The 21,489-nt window shown below is 38.2% G+C and overlaps 2 long non-coding RNA genes across 3 annotated transcripts in view; one reads left to right on the forward strand and one right to left on the reverse strand.

The window, feature by feature from the left end:
* Positions 1-5,365: 5,365 nt before the first annotated feature.
* The window catches only part of LOC141376353 (uncharacterized), a 36,364-nt gene continuing 20,240 nt past the window's right edge, over positions 5,366-21,489 (forward strand). For both annotated transcript variants that reach the window (XR_012386271.1, XR_012386270.1), the window contains exons 1-2: positions 5,366-5,421; positions 6,204-6,400. This is a non-coding gene — a long non-coding RNA (uncharacterized lncRNA). The remainder of the gene's footprint in view (positions 5,422-6,203; positions 6,401-21,489) is intronic.
* LOC137490373 (uncharacterized) lies at positions 18,481-19,910 on the reverse strand. Its single transcript, XR_011009803.2, has 4 exons — positions 19,778-19,910; positions 19,517-19,602; positions 19,162-19,204; positions 18,481-19,064 (listed from the first exon to the last, which is right to left on the reverse strand). It is a non-coding gene; the product is annotated as an uncharacterized lncRNA (long non-coding RNA).

The following is a 21,489-nucleotide window of genomic DNA, read 5'->3' on the forward strand; positions in this document are numbered from 1 at the left end:
TTGAAAGGACCCACGTACCTGGGGCTGAGTTTCTTGCATGGTAATTTCATGCGGAGGTCCCGGGTTGATAACCATACCCATTGTCCTGGTGTATATGTTGGTGCTGGGCGTCGACGGCGATCTGCTTGCTCTCTAAATCTCCTTATGGCTCGTGATAAGTGTGTGTGAGCGGCGTTCCAGGTATCTTCACTGCGCTGAAGCCAGTCATTGACAGCGGGTAGTTCAGTGGGTTCGCCAGACCATGGGAATAGTGGGGGTTGGAACCCGAGTACACACTGGAAAGGAGTCAATCCCGTAGCAGCCTTACGTAACGAGTTCTGAGCGTACTCAGCCCATATCAAATACTTGCTCCAGTCGGCTTGATTTTGGTGGCAGTAGGTGCGTAGAAAGCGTGTAATTTCCTGATTGAGCCTCTCGGTTTGTCCGTTGGATTGTGGGTGGTATCCTGAAGTTAAACTGATGTTGATGTTGAGACTTTTAAAGAAAGCCATCCATACTCTGGATGTGAACTGGGGTCCTCTGTCTGACACAATATCCTCCGGTAACCCATAAAATCGAAAGACATTATTACATAGGAGTTCAGCCGTTTCTAGAGAGGTGGGAAGTTTGGGAATGGGAATGAGTCTGCACGCCTTGGAAAATCTATCAATTATGGTTAGAATAGTGGTATTGCCTTGAGATGTGGGGAGATCCGTTATAAAATCGATAGCTATATGGGACCATGGTCTGCGGGGGGTGGGTAAGGGTTGTAATAATCCGGCCGGTAGCTTTCGGGAGTGCTTGTGCATATTACATAGACGGCAATTGTTGAGAAATCTTGTGATGTCCGTCAGCATGTTGGGCCACCAAAATTTATTCTGTACCAGTTCCATTGTTCCGCTTATACCTGGGTGCCCGGAGCTGGGGTTGTTGTGTATTTCACCGATCAATCGTGTCCGCAAGGTTGTAGGAACGAAAGTTTTCTCTGCGGGGCAATTCGGTGGGCGTGGTTCCTGCGTTTGAGCCTGAGCGATCTCAGTAGTGATATCCCACAAGATAGGTGACAGTACCAAGGATTTCTCTAAGATAGTTTCCTCCTTCTGCTCCACCACCTCCTCTTCAAATATTCTGGATAATGCGTCTGCCTTAACGTTCTTTGAGCCCGGAATATATGTTACCGTAAAGTCGAATCGGGTAAAGAATAGTGCCCATCGAGCCTGTCTGGGATTGAGTCTTTTAGCAGAGTGTATGTATTCAAGATTCTTGTGATCCGTTATTACTGTGAATTTGTGTTTAGCGCCCTCCAGCCAGTGTCTCCACTCCTCCATCGCAGCTTTCATGGCGAGAAGTTCCCGATTGCCCACATCATAGTTCTGTTCCGCGGAGTTAAGCTTACGGGAAAAGAATGCACATGGATGAGATTTGGATGGAGAACCCTGTTTCTGGGATAATATTGCGCCGATGCCCGTGTTGGATGCGTCAATTTCCACGATGAAGGGTAACTCAGGATTAGGATGATGAAGGATGGGAGCGGTGGCGAAGCGGTGTTTCAATTTGGCAAATGCCCTCTCAGCCGTGTCGTTCCATTTGATAATTGATCCTTTCCCTCTGGTCAAACTGGTGAGTGGGGAAGCAACCAAACTGAAGTTTCGAATGAAACGTCTATATAAATTTGCGAAGCCAAGAAATCTTTGGAGCTCTTTAATGGTTCTGGGTTTGGGCCATTTTAATACTGCTTGCACCTTCTGCTCATCCATGGCCACACCCTCAGTGCCAATAATGTATCCTAGGAAGGAGATGGATGTTTGGTGGAATTCACACTTCTCTAGTTTTGCATATAATCGGTGTTCGATTAGTCGTTGAAGCACTGCCCTTACGTGACTGATGTGTTCTTCTAGGGATTCAGAATAGATCAGGATGTCATCGATATAGACAATGACCCAGCGATTAAGCATGTCTCGGAAGACGTCATTAATAAATGCTTGGAACACAGAGGGACTGTTTGCTAGTCCGAAGGGCATGACCAAGTATTCATAATGGCCGCTACTAGTAGAGAACGCAGTTTTCCACTCATGGTTCTTCTTTATTCTAATCAAATTGTAAGCACTACGGAGATCGAGCTTGGTAAAGTATTTGGCAGTGCGTAATAATTCTAGAGCTGCCGGGACTAGAGGCAGAGGGTACCTGTACTTGACTGTAATTGCATTGAGCCCCCGGTAGTCGATACATGGGCGTAGTCCACCGTCCTTCTTCTCCACGAAGAAGAAACCGGCTGATGCAGGTGACGTAGAATGACGAATAAATCCCTTCTTGAGTTCCTCCTCAATGTATGCGTTCATGGTTTCGGTTTCAGTTTGGGATAAAGGGAATATTCTTCCCCGTGGGGGGGTCGTTCCGGGCAAAAGCTCAATTGCACAGTCATACTCACGGTGCGGTGGTAACTCGGTGGCCTTTTGCTCGTTGAATGCTTCGGTCAGGTCGTGATATTCTTCAGGAATTTCCGAACGGGGAATAATTTTCTCTGTGGTTGTAATGGAGCTGACTTGTAAGGGTGATACAGTTTGTAAGCAATCTTGTAGGCATTCCTTGTCCCAACTTATGATCTCACCCTTCCGCCAGGAAATAAGAGGGTTATGTTTCTTTAACCACGGCAGACCCAGGATCACGGAATAACGAGGAGAATTAATAATTAGTAATTTGATGGATTCACAGTGGAGGGAACCTGTTCTGAGTGAGAGATTGGATGTAGAGTGAATTATTCTTCCTGTCCCTAGGGGGCGCCCGTCTACCGCCGTGACTGAAATGGGAGAAGAACAAGAGAATAAGGGGATGTTGTGGTCATCAGCAAACGTCTTATCCATAAAATTACCGGCGGCTCCTGAATCGATCATAGCGGTTAAATTAATTACAGTACCATTGACAGTCAGGGAAATGGGAACTTCTATGCATTGGTTATTTATAGAGGAACAGAGAGCTGAACTCACCGGGAGCGATCTGGAGGAGGGTCTCACTGGACACCGGGCCTTAATATGTCCTGGCAGGCCACAGTACATGCAGAGATTGAACTGGAATCGGCGTTCCCGTTCTTCGGAGGTTAGTGGAGTGTGACCAATTTGCATGGGTTCCGGAGGGTTGCTTGAGGGTAATCTGGGTCTTAGGCTGAGGGGTGACAAAGAGTGAAGTGGTTTACGAGCTCGTATGAGGTTGTCCAGGCGTATAGAAAGTTCAATGAATTGATCCAATGTTTTTCCCTCATCACGACAGGCTAGTTCAGTTTGCAACTCTGGGTTGAGACCTTTACGATATAGTGTCTTTAATGTATCATCCAGCCATCCAGTCTGGGCGGCCAGTGTGCGGAAGTGAAGAGCGAAGTCGGCGGCAGTTTGGTTGCCTTGTTGAATAGTTAACAACTCCTCACCAGCGCTGCGACCTCCCTCAGGATGTTCGAACACAGTGCGAAATTTTTGCAAAAAGCTTGCAAAAGTGGCGAACGTAGGGGTGCTTGGTTGCCAGATGGCGGTGGCCCACTCCAGGGCTTTGTCGGTGAGTAGCGAACAGACAAACGCTATCTTGCTCTTCTCTGTTGTGTACATATATGGCTGCTGGGAAATAAATAGCTGACACTGTAGTAGGAATCCTTTACATTTAGCTGGATTACCTCCATATTTCTCAGGAAGAGCCAATCGTGGGTTTTGTGCAGCACTGGGGTTTTCGCCGGGAGGAGCGTTGAAAGCAAAGCTTTCCATTGGTGACTGTGCAGAGATGTTCAGACCTTGTAATGCCTTCACCAATTCCTCCGTGAGCTGAGTGAGGTGAGTGAGTTGTTGTTGATGAACCGAGAGTGTTTGGGCTTGAGCTTGAAGTTCCGTAGAAAACTTTTGCATGGCTGCGGGATCCGATGTTGGCGAAGTCTTCTGTAACGAATGCTCAGACAAAGATGGATCCATGTGCAGTACGTTTATTGTATAAATGAGATATAACAAGAAGAAGTATATACTCAAGTGTATAGCAGTAGAGTACGGTGTCGCAGACAGGTGTCTAGAAATCGGCATCGGTTAACAGGCTGGGATCGGGGCTGGCAGCAGAGAATCAGAGTCCAAAAGCAGGCAATAGTTCAGGGCAGGCGGCAATATAAATACAGGGTCAATAAACAGTCCGGGTTGGCAACAAGAAGTAATCAGAGTCAGGGAAAACGCTCAGAAATGTCTGCAGGGCAAAACAAGACTTCGCACTGAAGCAGCGTGAGAGTGCTGCTTATATGTGTGTGTGGAATGTGATTGAAGATGTGCGTCAGGTGTGTCTGAAATCAGTGTAGATGGATGACGTAATGTCAATAGTCCGGTGATGATGACCTCTGCTGGTTAGTGAAGGGAATAGCTGGGACCGAGCCGGTGACAATATTCTATACTGTACATTATTTCTGGTAAGTGACAAGACTTTTGTCTTAGCAAATTCAGAACCTACTGTCCTAATTAAATAATTAAAAATCAAGCCATGATCACATTTTATTTTGGTAAACTAAGTGTAATCTATAGAGGCCATTGCCTTTTATATAAACCTCCTCTGATACCAAGTAATCAACTAGAAGTCAAGTTTTTATGTGTTGTTCCTAAAATTTGGATAGGTAACAAGACTTTTTTGCCAGGTACTTATATCTTTCTCCAGGCATTAAAGACCTTCATGAGGTGATCCAAATTTTTGTTTTACACAAAAAAGTAAATAAATAAAAAACAAAAAACATTTTGTCACTATTTGCTCCTATTTTCTTCTGTTCAGTTATTTTGAAAAATGTTAAGAGACTCCTGGCCATTGAGCTCTATAGGAGGTAAAAAGTACTATGGAAGTCAATCGCTACTGTTTTCCAACATTTCTCAAAATATTTTAATTTTGTGCTAAACAGAAGAAAGAAACGAAAACATGTCAAGTGAGATATATATAAAACACTCTTTTAGAAAAATCATTTCACAGCTGCCTTAATGATTAGGGTTAGACGTCTCTGCGAAGCATGCACATAAAACATATAAATAATTTATACAGGGGATAATTCAATTAAAACCATCATAATGAAAATCCCATTCTCCCAACAGAACTTCATATGTCTGCTCTAAATCTAGCACCAAAAGGCAACTGTAAATAATGAACCACCTGCACCACGATGAACAACACTTGAAAGTGTGAAGTAGCTTAATCTGTGTGTATATAAATATATACATTTTGAAACGACTGGCGTCTGGAAATCTTAATATAGCCGGAATAAGAATGAGGCAGTGGGCGGTAGTTCTGTAGGTGTGTGTGAGCTAATCCTAATTAGTCTATGAAGCGGAGGAGTTTGGTAATAATTACCTGCTGCCGAGATTGTAGACTTGTTATGATCTTGACTGCATTCATTTTAGTGATTATTACTTCTGAAGGGATTGCGGTTTTTAAATGCTCTGTGCTGCGGTAAGCGTTTGACTGTAATTAGTACTGTGTTACTACAACTATAATATCATTGTAATCATGGCTTTAACGTGGAATAACAGGGTATCTGATTGAGCCGTAAGAACAGGTTTGTTATAAAATGAAGCTTTGAACACTAGTAAATAAACTCAAAGTCAAAGAACTCATGGCAGTCAAAGTTAAAGAACTTATGGCAGTATACGGCAACAAATCTTTTAATTAGCAGTATCGCATAGTGTGTTATTCATGGGTGTTATTAATTTATTAATGCTTGTGAATGGCATTTTGGAGCATTAATCTCAGCTCTGACAACTTCTGACATTAAAAAGATTATTTAGAGACACATTTAGTAGTTTAAAACTATTCTGGGCTGATCTTGCAAATTACTATTCAAAAAGGAGATTCATTTTCAAGCAATGACTGCATTACATTGATTGTTCAGTGATTTTAATGGCTTCGTTGTGGTTTTGTAAAAATAGCCTTAGAAAAATTATTATTTAAGGAGTTGTGGTTTTGTGGTTGTTCACTGAACAACCACAAAATAGTAATTAGTGGTCATTTTAAACATTGTCACTAGGGCAGCACAATATATAGTTTCAGCAACGATATCGCAATGTTGGCATCCGCAACAGTAACATCACAAGATATGCAATATCCAGTCTGAATTATAGTTGACCAGGAGCTACAGAGTTGTATTTAATCACTGTATTTATATTAATATGTACTGTATGTATCTATGCAACATTTATATTAATTTATGCAGTGCTTAATTTGTGAATTGCTAGGTCCTGGAACAGATCGTGGTAACGGACCTGGCATGTTACCCGAATACGGAGAGCTGTCTCGCCAGAAGTGTAGAGTGGGGGTGCGGTGGATGTCGGAGGAGTGTCGCGGACAAAAATGAGCAGGTCGGGGTGTCGTCAGATGAAAGTGAAGAGGGTTGGGGAGTCGCGCAAGAAAGTGAAAGTGAACAGCGGACGAGGTAGGAGAACGGTTGAGGAGGGGGATCGGTAAAATGAGGTGCCGTATCAGATTTCTGAGGTGCTGGATCTGGGTCTGGTGTGTTCCGGCACAAATTTAGCCCTGTCTTACTTGGATTTTTTGTCTTGTTTCTAGTCGGAATATCATTTCATAGTGAAAACAAGATTATTTCACTTACTGGCAAATTATTTCCTTGAAACTTCTTAATTTTCACTTATTTTTTCTACACTGAAAGCTAAACAATATTTTACTTGGTCTAAGAATTTTTAATTGATTTTGGACTAGAAACAAGACAAAACAAAGAAAAGCATTTTTTTTTGCATTTTGATTGTTCAGTTTTTGTACACAAATATTGTTAGACTCCAGTGGTGTAAATTAACTAATTGCAAATACTCAAATTATGGTAATTGAGTACTTTTTCTCAGAAATTGTAATTTACTGAGTAGTTTTAAAAATGTGCACTTTAACTTTCCCCTGAGTACATTTTTACTGCTGTATCGGTACTTTTACTCCACTACTTTCCTTCAACCTGCAGTCACTACTTAATTTTTTTCTTGTCTATGGGGATTAGAAATATCGGTCCTGTGATTTCTGTCCAATCAAATTGCACATACAGTAGATGGTAAATCGCCTCATAATGAACTCCTTGAAGACATGTGATTTATAATTTTGGAAGTTTGGAAGGTTTGGAAGCATTAAAAGTGTCCAAGAAGATGTCTTAAGTCTTTACACACATTGAGACTTTTTAGATGCATTTCATTGATGAGAAAATGATGGATGTTTATTGTATGATGACCAAAATGGCCTTAAACACTCAGCAAGCACAAGACGTCAACATGTTGCTAGATTGATGTTGTAGCTCAATGCGTGGGGACATTGTGTTTTGTTTGGAAATGAAAATCAGTTTGATGTCAAAACTTAACATCAGGCCAACGTCAATGCCCAACATCCAACCTAAAATCAACCAAACATCAACATCTTATGCTGTTACAGATTGACGTTGTGTAGATGTTACCACTATGACATCTATCAGACTTTGAATTTTGGTTGCCATACCTGATGAATAAATGTCAGTATCTGACATCAATTTGATGTTGGTTTAAGATGTTGGATCGATGTTGGATTTTGGTCACTTTCCAACACAACCAAAAATCAACCAAATATTAATGTCATTTAACATTGTTATTGGTGATCAAAATAACGTTGTCCTTAGACACTGGCTAGACATTGAATTTTGGTCACCTGATGTCAACTGACGTTTTTTTCAGTGCATCTTGAACAAAATTTTTTTCTGTTTACAATCTTATTTTATTCCATTCAATACAAGTTCTTTGGAAGGTATCTATTGTCACCATCTAATCCAGTGGTGGCCAACCCTGTTCCTGGAGAGCCACCTTCCTGCAGATTTCAGTTGCAACTCATATCAAACACGCCTGTAATTATCATGCGGTGTTCAGGTCCTAATAAATTGGTTCAGGTGTGTTTGATATGGGAAGCAACTGAAATCTGCTGGAAGGTGGCTCTCTAGGAACAGGGTTGGCCACCCCTGATCTAATCGTATAACAATTAAACCTGCATTAATTTAACAATCGTTATTAATGGGCAACCACAGACAGCCCAAAGTGAGAGGCAGCCGTCCATTATTAGAGTTTCTGTTCCATACCAGCCAAAGATAATGTCACCGACTAAGAAGCATTATGAATGTGGTGTTTTATGATGCACTTCTGAGCTACTTCTTTTGACATTTTTAGTCTACACAGTGATAACCATTTTGAATCTACCTCTACTTGAGCACATAGGCGTTTGTAGCTTATAAAACTTACCAACACAACGTAAAATCAACCAAATGTCATTGTCATTTCATTTGTTATTTGTGATAGCTTTTTATAGTGTAATACTCACTACTCTTAAGTACTTTCAAAAGGGCTACTTTTTACTCATACTTTGAGTAATATTTACAACAGATACTTTTACTCTACTTGCACTACATTTTTAAGCAAGTAATGGTACTTTTACTTAAGTATGATTTTTCAGTACTCTTTCCACCACTGTTAGACTCCCTTAGACTCCCTTTGATCACATGAATTGTGATCAAAACTAAAGTGTTCACATGTGTTTTATTGACGTTTTTATTAGTTTGAAGAAATATATTGTTTGGGTTGGTGTTGTAATTTATGGTACAAAAGCCTGGTAATTAACTGACAGTATATTTTCTGTTATGTCATGGGCTATATACTGTATATGTACTAGGAATGCGCGATATTGGAAAAATTATACATTGCAATATTTTTTATTTGTGATAATTTTTTTAATTGTGATATTGCGATAAGTTAATCAGGTTTAATGTATTTTTTGTCAGTTTGACTGAAGTAAGCTCAGATGACTAGAAAAGTTAAGCAGAAATATTTTTTTTGTATATTATTGCCACACACTATATTAGTTTAGAATTAACTTCTAAAATATCAATAAAAGTCACTTTGTTGTAAATAAGTAAGCACAAAATATGTAAACTGTTTTTAGCAGATTTTGTACAGTGTGTACATAAAATCACTTTAGCAAATTGAATTTATTTCAGGCCATGTGGTGGCATAGGGGGTAGCACATTCGCCTCACAGCAAGAAGGTCGCTGGTTCGAGCCTCGGCTGGGTCAGTTATAATTTCTGTGTGGAGTTTGCATGTTCTCCCTGTGTTCGCGTGGGTTTTCCACCACAAGTCCAAAGATGTGTTATAGGTGAATTGGGTAGGCTAAATTGTCCGTAGTGTATGTCCGAGAGTGAATGAGTATGTATGGGTGTTTCCCAGTGATGGGTTGTGGCTGGAAGGGCTTCCGCTGCGTAAAGCATGTGCTGGATAAGTTGGCGGTTCATTCCGCTGTGGCTACCCTGGATTAATAAAGGGAATAAGCCGTAAAGAAAATGACCAATGCAAACACCATCATACTTTAAATAAAATTTTATTTAAATAACTGTTGCATCCTTATTACTAAAGCTCTCTAAAATGTGCTTAAAATCTGAATTATGTGATGTTTCTGTTTCCTTTCTCATCATTTCAGTCTTATTTTAGTTCGTCTGTCTCCAGCACCCACTCTTACAGTGTTCTCAACTGAATGCAACAAGAGCGTTCATTACCATGGGACTGTTTTACAATTCAAATGAACGCTGACCCCCTGTGATATACATGAAATGAGTATGTGAGTTCGGGGACAGACATCTTGTCAGCGGAGTCGCCAAACAAAATTCTATTTCCTCTGGCTGGGCACGGCGGGACAGCCCATGTCACCCAGCCTCTCATACCCAATTACCTCTGGGTCAACACAGGGAAATTGGCTTCAACATTGATTATTTTCTATCCCAGTGGGGTGTATGAATAATTGACCCATCTGATGTCCTGAGTTTAACTCTTGCTGAAAACACAGTACAGTTTCAGACTTTGTGTCCAAAAAAAGATTAGGAATATAGTACCGTTTAATGGAGAGGCGATTTATCAACACATTTTAAACGTAATAGTTTAAATAACTCATTTCTAATAATTAGTTTCTTTTATCTTTGCCATGATGACAGTACATAATATTTCACCTGCTATTTTGCAAGACACTTTCAGCTTATAGTATATTATTCAGCTTAAAGTGCAGTTTAAAGGCTAAATAAATTGGGTTAATTAAGTTAACTAGGCAAGGTGGGATAATTAGGTAAATCATTGAACAATAGTGGGTTTTAAAAATCTTAAGGGGACTAATAATATTGACCCTAGCAGTTTTTTACTATTATAAATATCCCAATTACTTTAATATTAACGTAGATAATAATGTGAGTTGGCTGATTCTGTATATTAGCTGAGGCAAAATTAATAATACTTTCTGTCATACAGAATATGTCTACACCTGTTGATGTTTGTCTAATGTTTAGGCTTTTGTGCTGCACAGAAAATTAGCACCAGGAATGTAGATATTTGCGTATTTTCATTTAACAATGGTTGTTTAAGCATAAAAGAAAATGAATAAAATACTGATCAGCATTTTCATTGTCTACATTTCAAATGTGCTGCTGTCTATATGCAGTGTTGTGCTAGTTACTAAAAAAAGTTACTAGTAACTTCATTCAATAACTCAATTACTTTAGTGATTACACTAAATGAAATGCATTACTGTTAAAGGTAATTTTTGAGTTACTTTACCAAAAACATTTTTAATGCTCCTATTAATGCTCTTATAACATCACTTCAGAGCTGCATGGTGGATACACTGTTGATCAGCTATACAGTTTTAATTCATTTGTTTTCTCACAACTAAAACACAAGACACACTTAAATAATAATAAATTTTGAAACACAAATTTAAATCAGACCAGCAGCACAAGAATGAAAATATCATGATTTGATAAACCAGCTGAATAATATATTCAGAAAATAAATAAATAAATAAATAAATAAATAAAACTGCTTCAGCGTGATAAAGAAGTTGTTGTATTTGATACTTTACAGCTTGAGTATGAAAATAGCAACAACAAACACAAAACCTTTATAAAATAAATTAATAAAAGTAATCTAAATTATCATTCAGAATATATTTGGTGAAACTCAGCACCAAAAAAAAACTGCTATTATAGACCATACATCGTATGCATTTTAAACAAAACAAAAAGATAACAGCTGCTTAAAAATGAGCAATTTTCAAAGTTACCACAAATTAAATGTAGTATGTCAACAACTTATGGAAAGTAAGCTGTGCATATTCAAAATGCAAAATCTGCTGTTGTATAACAGCTATAAAAATATATTAACAAAATCAATATTGCAGCATTTTCCTGAGCAATACAACACTAGAGATTTAAATACCGTGTTCTGAAACAAAACAGAAATGTGTAACTGTGTGTACTAAACCAATCAGTTTTGTTATACAGATAAATGTGTGCTTATTTATTTGAAGCAACAAAATTAGCAATAGTAGTTAATAATAGTAACGGTGATAGTCCCTTGCTCTCTTTTGCACACACACTCGGCCCACTGTACCTCGCGTGCATTCAGTCTCTTTGCTTTCACTTTACTTTTATCCAGTCTGGCACCTCATACTCGACGTGTCTTCTTTGGTTGGCATCTACCAATACGACAATGCGTTGCCGATGTAAACAGAAAGATGTGGGCTTGACTGCAGCCAAAATAAATTAATTTACTGAGTAACAGATGAACGCATAATATTGTAATGGTTACAGTTACTATATTTAAAAAGTATTGTGTATGCGCTCTTTAAGATCTCAAAATTCAGGGCTTCTGGTAGTACCTGGAATAGCAAAATCAAGTAAAGGAGGTCGAGCCTTCTCTTTCATGGCTCCTACACTCTGGAATAGCCTTCCTGATAACGTCCGAGGCTCAGACACACTCTCCCAGTTCAAAACTAGATTAAAGACCTATCTGTTTAGTAAAGCATACACTCAATGCATCACCTAGCGGGTTCCACACTGGCTTCTGCATCTTGCTTATATACACTATGAACAGCAGCTACGCTAATTATTCTCTTTATTCTCTATTTTCACCTGGGGATACTCATCCCGAGGTCCTCAGATTATGCGGAGTCACTGATTGGATCCAAGACCAGCAACGGGATGATCCCAAGGATTCCATATCCGGGACCAGGCCATATCCTGAGCTGCTGGTGCGCTGATGGTCGTGGGGAGTGGAGAACATGAGTCTGATTCCAGCGACGTTCCAGGGACAGACGAGTCTTCGCTGAGGCCATCTTCCAGCCTAAACCACGGCGAATGAAGCTCTGCACAAGTCTTTTGGCCAGTGGAGAAATTAAAATGGTCGTGCCCAACTGAGTCTGGTTCCCTCAAGGTTTTTTTTCTTCACTCCCATCAGGTGATGTTTTTTTCCCTCTCCGCTGTCGCCACTGGCTCGCATGGTTCAGGAATGGTAGAGCTACGCATCGATGAATTGGCTCTTCAGTGTTTGAACTCTCAGTAATGATTAAATCACACTGAACTGAGCTAAACTGAACTGAACTGAACTTAAACACTTAAACCTGAACCAGTTACTATGACCATTTATGTGAAGCTGCTTTGACACAATCTACATTGTAAAAGCGCTATACAAATAAAGCTGATTTGATTTGATTTGACAATAGTACTGTCAAAAGTAATGCTGTTACAGTAACAAATTATTGTCCAACACTGACTATATGCAAATAATATAAAGAAATAGTGATTCAGCACACACAGTTCATAATTATAATTTTTAGATTTGCTTGATGTTAAATTAGATTATTCAGCCTTTTTTTCCCAAAGATTTTGTATCACCATAGCCCCTAAATATATGTACAATAAATGCAGCAATCGAAAACATTATAACCTAAAAAATAAATATCACAATACGGTTTTTTACTCTATGTAAAAAAGAATGAGGAAAAAAAAACATCAGTTGTCAGACTGTGTAAATTAAAAGAAAAATATCTGTGAACATAAAAAAGCCCAAACACAAGACTCGTCTGAGATCAATGCAAAGAAAGCCTTACACACTTGTGCTTTTTATCATTTCCCCCTATTTATTCTCACCTCATTAGTTTAATCAGAGCAAATAACCCCCTAGTTTGTGCTTAATAACTTTTATTAAAGTGCTAATATTCGCTGCCGTAGTGGGTATCGATCTGGCAGCTGTGATGTATTGGCTTATCAGCAGGGGGTTTGGTCATTACCTGGTGGTCCGGCGCAGTGTTGTTTAACCTCAGGAGTGTCGTCTGCTGTCTCTTCTCCAAGGCAAACTCAGGAAGGATGAGTTTAGTTCAGCACATAATGTATAAGAATCTATAAAACACACAATTTACTGGGTTAAAGTTGCCATAAATCCATATTTATGGTCAACCCAATGTCTAATTTACACATTGGGAGTATAGCAACAACAAAAACAACAACAACAGCCAAACCAATTCTTAGATTTAGTATTAGGTATCTGTTTTGTTTCATTGCCTGTCTTTTTGTAATGATTTTTCAAAGCTTTGACTTTAATAGAACTGGCACCACCAATGTCATAAAATGATTCTGAATTTGCACTGTATGATATACTATTGCAGTATTTTAAGCTAAAATAAGGAAGAGAGTTTTCTTTTAGTTTATGAATACAATTCATTAAATGACCAGTAATAAACAATCAGGGTATCGGGGTCTTAAAATGTCTAACAAACATTTAGGCCTTAAACAGTTTAAATCCTCTGAAATATTGTGTTGTATGTAATAAATGATTTTTAAACAGGTATTTATTTTCCTACATGTAAAGCTACCCAAGCAGGCTGACACCCATCCGATCAGTAACATTCAACCTCAATAAAAGTTTCAATAAAATGACCAATATAGAATAATTATCTTCCTTTTCAATAACATTAGTTTTTTAATGTTTTTAATATGTTTTAGCCTTGTGCAAGTCTTACATTTCATTCATAATGGTCTTAAAAAGGTCTTAACAAGTCTTAAATTTGACCTAATGAAACCTGTAGAAACCCTAACAATACTGTTAATTAAAATCTAAATTCAGTATAGATTTAGAATACATAATTGATTCCTAAAGAGATAGTTTACCCAAAAATTAATGTTTTGTCATCATTTTATTCACCCTCCACTTGTCACAGATCTATTTGAGTTTATTTTTTCTGTTAAACAAAATAAATTATTTGAGAAACGCTGGAAAACGCTGGTAACGATTGACTTCCATGGTATTAGTTTTTCTTACTATAGATGTAAATGGTTACGGTACCAACATTTTTCACAATATGCTTTTTGTGTTCAACAGAAAAGGTCATAAATCAAAAATCATAAGGTTTGAAAACACTTGAGGATGAATTATACTTTAAATGTTTAGAAAAAGTATTACGTTATACACATGTGCTTGTATTTTGTGCCTAACTGCAAATAAATGACTAGATTCCAATTACGTTAAACATATTCAAGGTTAAATACAATAGAAGACCGCTTGAAAATTCAATTCCTCTGCATTTATTATATGTTATATGTTATATTATATGTTAGTCATGTGCTTGAGAAAAAAATATGTTTGTTTTATTTTCAAATATACTGATGACATTTCTTCCATATTAAAAATAAAAATCTTGTCATTTAGAATTTTAATTAACACATGTTCATTGTGAATATGTACCCCTACGTTTCTGAAGATTGTGAATTATGTAGCCAGAGGTACATATGGCTACATTTCGTCTTTAAAACTAACACTAAGTTATGACGCCACAGACGGCTTCTGTTACTTTTAGTGTTACCAGCTGACTGCTTACCTCCGAGTTACCTCTAAATTTGAGTTTGAAGAATCGAAGAACAGTTGCAGAAAACAGGTTAAACAAAAAGCAAAAAATAAAATAAACAAGTAGTTGAGAACGTGGTAAGATATGAAAATGTGGTAAAAACTAGTAGGCCATGAGGGCTTTTTTTCTGTATTGCTTTTGAAAACCCTGTCGGTTGGGTTTAGGCAAGGGGGTGGGCTGGTCAAACAATGCTTTTGAAAACACATACATGTGGGTTCAGGGAGGGTGGTGGGTTGGGGGGCTTCAGTCGGTCATTTAGTCAGTCAGTCAACAGCTGCCTCTGGTGGATTTACACAAGAAGAGCAAGCGCAAATGGCACTTGCGTGAGAAATTTGAGGTCTCAAAAAGCATACACAAGGATTAGCGAAAAAAAACTGCAAAAATGAGTTGTATTTCGCGCTCTCCAGAAATGTGTACAGGGGTATGTATTGACAATGTATCTGGGCATAGTATATGAATGTAGTGTCGTCCCAAATGGAACATACAGTTTTTTTTTTTACTAAGCGGAAAACGATTTCCCAGATGACGGTTGACGGTTGCCAAATTAGGAAAATAAATGACCAAACTACCAAATAATACCTGCCATGTGTATAATCACATTCACCATTGGGAGGTGACAGCCCCGTGCAGAGACTGTCCAATGGGCATGTGCAGGATACAATTTTTTTAAGAGTGTTTGTGTGTGTGGGGGGTCTGGGGGGGTCTGAAGAGCGGTGTTGTCGCGCGCCTACTGAAGGGCGGTAGGGTGGCGGGGGTGTGTCGCGGGGGCACTTTTGATCATTTTTGAAGTGCACTTTCTATCCAAGACTAAAAAGGGCATGTGCACTGCACAGGTTGAGCCCTATGTGTGCATGTGCCTGGGAGGTAGTATAATCAATTCTTGTAGAAGAATTTTGCTTTCACAATCCAAAATAAATAATCCAACATCAGTACATGAAAGCTCCGCCCCTTTCGCTATGTGAGCAAAGCAGTGGCCGCTGAGTGCGTGAAGTGTCCAACATAACACACTTCATTTTAAAGATTGAATAAGTTCATTATCTGGGTATCTAAAATACAATTGTTTATATGCAATTTCTACAAAATAGCGTAGAATAGTGCATAAGTATGCGATTTGAGACGCATCTTGGGTTGATTTTAGTTTTTTTTTTGCTTTTTTGGCATAAAATAACAAAAGGTTTGCATGTTTCCAGACATGTATATTCATAGACATCACCAAATCAATATTTGAATCTTTACAATAATCAGGCATTCTTGGCAATAAAAAAGACAACATAAAAAAGTTTGTCATTCTATTTAGAATTGGTTTTTGTTTCTTATTCTAGAAATGCGTTAACACCGAACTGTACAACACAACATATAAGACGTACTTAAAGACATCTGAAATGTGTTGTGACTTATATTTCCAAAGTGGATTGTTCAATACAATTAACATCAAGCAAGCAAAACATGCAGAAAGCATGAGCACATTCACATTTCTATATTGCATTATCCACACACCAATGGTTTCAGCATTGCTTTAAATCAATTAGTTTAGCCTTGACGTTCATAATAAATGTTGTTTACACTGAATTTCTGTTTGTTTTATATGTAAATTTCTCTTCCTTTTTTCTATTCATAGTCTTCAGAGGCTCAGATTGTTCAGAGACTTTATATTTTTAGAGAGTAATATTGCTTGTAATTGTTTTGTTTTATATAGTGTAGGACACCTATGATGTACTGTATAACATTGTACATATTTCTGACTCATAATTTAATCTTGCCTGCCTTCCATCTATAAACATTGCCAATTTTGATGTCAATTATATAGTACATAATTTAACATATATAGTCAGGTACAATGTAATTAAGCTAGAGTATTAAATTCAGATTCAGACCTTAAAGGGGAAATGAAGCACTCAGTCAAGTTTACCTCATTTTGTTCATTGGATTCCCCTTTAATGAAGATCTATTAAACAAACTCGACTTATGTAACCATTTAGCAGAAAATGGCATTTTAACTATAGATTTTAGACCTCGAACCTGCCATAAGAAACACAGTGCCGATTTTACTTTGGTTTGAACACAGAAAAGTGGTGAGGGCTATAGCAATGAAAAGTGAAAGTACTCGCCCCCATTACGTCAGCACCAGACTTAGATGAAACCACAGGCAGTCAGGCAGCGTAATACAGAGAGTGATTTAATACTGACGTAATGTGGGTGAGTACTTTCACTTTTCACTGCCACAGCTGCTCAAATCTGCTCGTGTTCAAAACTAGACTAAGATCGGCGCAGTGTTTCTTATGGCAGGTTTTTATCGTTCATACATGTTTAGAGATCAAGTTGATCGACTTGATAAGGGAATATGTGTTGACATAACCCACACAGACGTGACTTAGTGAAGTGTGATGTCATGTAGGATTTTAATCGTTGCATTAGTCTGAATATAAATCCCCTTGTCAGGCAGTGAGAGAGTGGACCACAGAGCATCACACGAAAAGTATTAACAAAAGAAAAAACACAACTGAAGACACTTAAATTCTTGTATTTGTTGTATTTGCAGCAGCTCTGTGATGCTCGTTCACAATTTCATGCATTGGGTTGAATTAGGCTGTCCAATCTTTGTGTTCAGTCCGTTACAATCATGGTGGAAACCCAGACAGGCAGTCAGGCAGTGTAATACAGAGAGTGGAACAAAGCACATCAAACGATCGGTGATTAAAAGGGGGAAAAAAAATAGAATAAATATATATATTTTTATATTAGACACACATCTGATGCTTGTAATTGCAGCAGCTCCACGTTCAAAACTTCACACATTGGGTTAAATTAGGCTTTACAGTCTCCTTTACTTCCACTGTATTCGTTAGCGATAGCGGATGGAACGGAACCAACCTCTTGACGTCAGACACAGCAACATTCCAGGATGGCTGCGCCCTAGGTCTAAAATCTACTGTAAAACATGCCGTTTTCTGCTGAATGGTTACATTAATTGAGTTTGTTTAATATATTTTCATTAAAGTAGAATACAATGTACAAAATAAGGTAAACTTGACTGAGTGCTTCATTTCCCCTTTAAGTAAACATTTCATATTTCTCTGTCGCTGTATGCTTATATCAGTATAGCCCTAAATCTGAAAAACAGAAGCAAAATTCAGACAGAAGTGGATAAAATAAGAAAATAATACTCAAGAAAGGTTAAGATTGTGCCTCACTATGTGTTTTGCGCATGCCACTATTGCTTGTATGAGTCATGCTTTGCATTCAGCTGCAGTTTGTTTTAACATGTCTGTTAAAATATACACAATAAACTGTTTTTGATGTTGGCTTTGAGCTGCTGTGTTTGTGAAGACAGCCTGGAGCAGATTCCATACTAAACAGCTGCACTCAACTCAAATAAAAAATATATATACATGTGAATTTATGAAAGCACTATTGTGTGTACACACACACACACATACACACACGCACACGCGCGCAAACACACACGCGCGTGCAAACACAAGCACACACACGTTTGTTTTTTTTATTTTGGGGACATTACATACACAGCAAAATATGGGGACCCAAAACAACTCTATGGGTGTTAATTTCAACACTTTGAAAGTGTCTCATAGGGTCCACTCAAAACAGAGTTAAATCAACACTTTCAAAAGGGTTGGCACATTGACACCGAAGTAAGGGTTAATTTTAACTCTGGGCAGAGTTAAAAAATGTAACTATATTTAACACCGCCTGGTGTAATATATTGTTATTTTATTCAACTCTCTTGAGTGTAAATATGGTAAAAAGTTAAAATAGACTGTAAATTACAAAAGAAAAAACATTTTATTTGAAAACATTCACCACTTCAACAATTCATTCAGTTTTTAAAATGCAACAATGTCAAATATGCTTTAAATGTTTTATTAGTACAGACAGTATCAAAATATAAAATATGTATAAAGTATAGTATAGTATCAACAAAATATGTATGACCAGTGCTCAAAAAGGCTGTTTCAGTCCTTTGGTCCAAACTTGATGTGTTATCAGAGCAATTTGAAAGCTCAATATAGCGTCACTCATAGTTTACTCCTGAACTCATAGTTTTCTTGTGAAATTGCATTTTAAACAACTTGGCGTGCAAATCTTTTACTTCGGGTGTTTCCTTGGTCCTCCATATCAAACAGAGCAGTTTAAATGAAGGTATAAATGCTGTAAACTTGTGTGAAAACAAACTAGAGCTAGGAAATCTCATCAAGCATGTCCTGTGAATGAAGTGCTTCCCAGCCACAGGATGACCTTTTTATCCATGACGATGTACAGTAGTAGCTGCTGATCACTCGTCTGGTGGTTCCTGATGCACGGATATAGGGTGATGCTCATCTAAGAACTCTTCAAGACTCCAGCATGACTAAGAAAAATGTTTGAATACAAATTGCAATCAAATTCTATGATATATTTAAAAGAACATTTAAAGTAAATAAAACATTCAAGAAATCTAAACTCACCTTTTGAAAATCTTCATGATGATCCACAACTTGACTCTCCCAGCTGGTTGAGGTGACAGGATATGGAAAAGTAGAAAAAACACATATATCACTGTTGGATCTCCAAAAACAATTAGGTTAACCACTATGACTAGAACTGGAAAAACAGGCAGCTGTCTGTCCAGAATCCTGAATTTAACACAACACTTGGAGCAAAATTTAGAGGAGCTTAAAATCTTTTATATCATTTAGTGATGCTGACTTCCCCAAAATAATGGCCACAGTGTAAAAAATATTCATAAACTTCATAAACAACAGTTTTCTGTAAGCGTGTGTGTGCGTGCGTGCGTGTGTGTGCGCGTGCATGTTTCTTTACATGATTCAACTTGTTAGGCCCTTTCAGGTCCAGTATTGACGCCACCTTTACTGGAGTCTAGCAGATGTTTCAGGTCCAAATATAATCTAAAATATTAGGATAAGCAGAAGAGGAAAAGTGCAAAGCAAAGAGCAAAACATTATTTAAGTAACAGTTCACCCACAATACAAAACTTATCACCTTCATGTCATTTGTTATTCTCTAATGCTCTAATACCCTCTCAGCTTATGTGAAACAAGTACAGAACTTTATCAAACATACCTTCATTATTATCACCACATATGACCAAGAAGGTGTGCTTGGTCATTTCACCAACTCTGGAAATACACCATCCGTCTCTAATCAGCCACCGTCACAGGGTCTTGTGTTATTGTATAGAGAACTGTGGCAGTTAAAAAAACAACAAAAAATTAGTATCTAACACATATGCATAACTTTCAGATAAAAAGGAGAGATGAACATCACAAAGTATGCCTTACACTTTTTCAGATATCTTTTGATTCAGATGTGGATTATTGATAATAAATCTACAAATCAAACCTGTATCATCATTAGGCTGCTCAAATATGAATCAGTTGATTAATTTTACAGACAGGTGGCTGTTTACAACGCACTAAATTGTCTTTAATAAAATGGAAATGTTGTGTACAGTACATGCTAAGTTTAGCCTATAGTTTTAAACACAATATCATGCGGGAGAAAAAGCTTGACTAAGATGTTCCTGACTACATAAATAGCCTAACTTACTAACGTCAGACATCCCGAGTTGGGAAAAGTAATTTTCGGGGGATACAGAGTTGATTTGCGGGAGGTAGCGAGAGAGATGAGAACCTGAAGAGCAATGGGATGAGTTGCGCGCGACGTACCTAAAGAGCGGTGGGGGTGACTTGCGCGCGACGTACCTGAAGAGCTGGGAGGGATGCGGTGGAGAGGGGTGTGCAAAGTGTTTAATGACCGGGCGGGAGACGCGCGATTTCCGGGAGATTATCATTCATTCATTTGCGGGCATCTACTTGGGCATCTGGGAGTCTCTGTGCATTTGCGGGATAACGTTAACGTTAGTTCCGCAACTTCCGGGAGACTTCTGTAACCTTAAATGTCTGAGAAAGCGCAAACGCGGTCATTTAAAGACATTAATGTTAACATTCCGACTTTAATGGTTGTCAACACTTAATATAATTCAAGCGTACGTTATCACGCGAGTCTATGAACTAACGGTATAACGTTATGGACGGCCACGAATGAACCAGTTTAAAAGGGCCGCGGTGTTTAAAATAACCAAATTAACGTACACGAATAACAAACAATCATATGTTTTAGTCAGGAAGCCTTTTAGTAAGTATATGTTCATTTACTCACCAGATATGTTTTAGAAACTCTCCAGAGCGTATGGAAACCGTCCTGTGTTGCCGTTAGCATCCGGGCAGAGTAGGCTAGGCTGCTCCGGGGATTACCTCGCTAGTTTGCTTCGAATTAAAGGAGAAGTGTCGATTTTATTTTACAGATGGGTAACAACGCACAAAATGGCATTAAGCGTGACAGAACTGTGTTGAACATGTACATTTGATGTTTTTATGCACTATGTATGCGTGAGCATATATAAAAACATTCTTGAAAAGAAGTGAACAGTAATGCAGTTAAGCTAGATACACAAACGACCATGAATGAACCGCAGAAGATTAAAATTGTCACTCCATTCTAAAGTTATTAACTTAACAATATGTTTACAACTGTATTTCCTTAGAGAAAGTCAGTAAAATACCAACATTTAGGTAGTTTGACTCACCAGTTGCTGTTCTAAACCTCAGATGGAAAATGGCGTCTGGAAAATTCTTCAGTAACTGGGGCTGCATGAATTCCCGGATGTTGGAAAAAACACCACCAAGTGTTGAAAAGATAACTCCTTGATTTCGCACTGAATAAAATCAATTCTAACTCTTATTATATTCATTTATCAAAATCTAACTCTTTAA

The sequence above is a fragment of the Danio rerio genome, chromosome 10, assembly GCF_049306965.1.
Source record: "Danio rerio strain Tuebingen ecotype United States chromosome 10, GRCz12tu, whole genome shotgun sequence".
NCBI classification, from domain to species: Eukaryota; Metazoa; Chordata; class Actinopteri; order Cypriniformes; family Danionidae; genus Danio; species Danio rerio.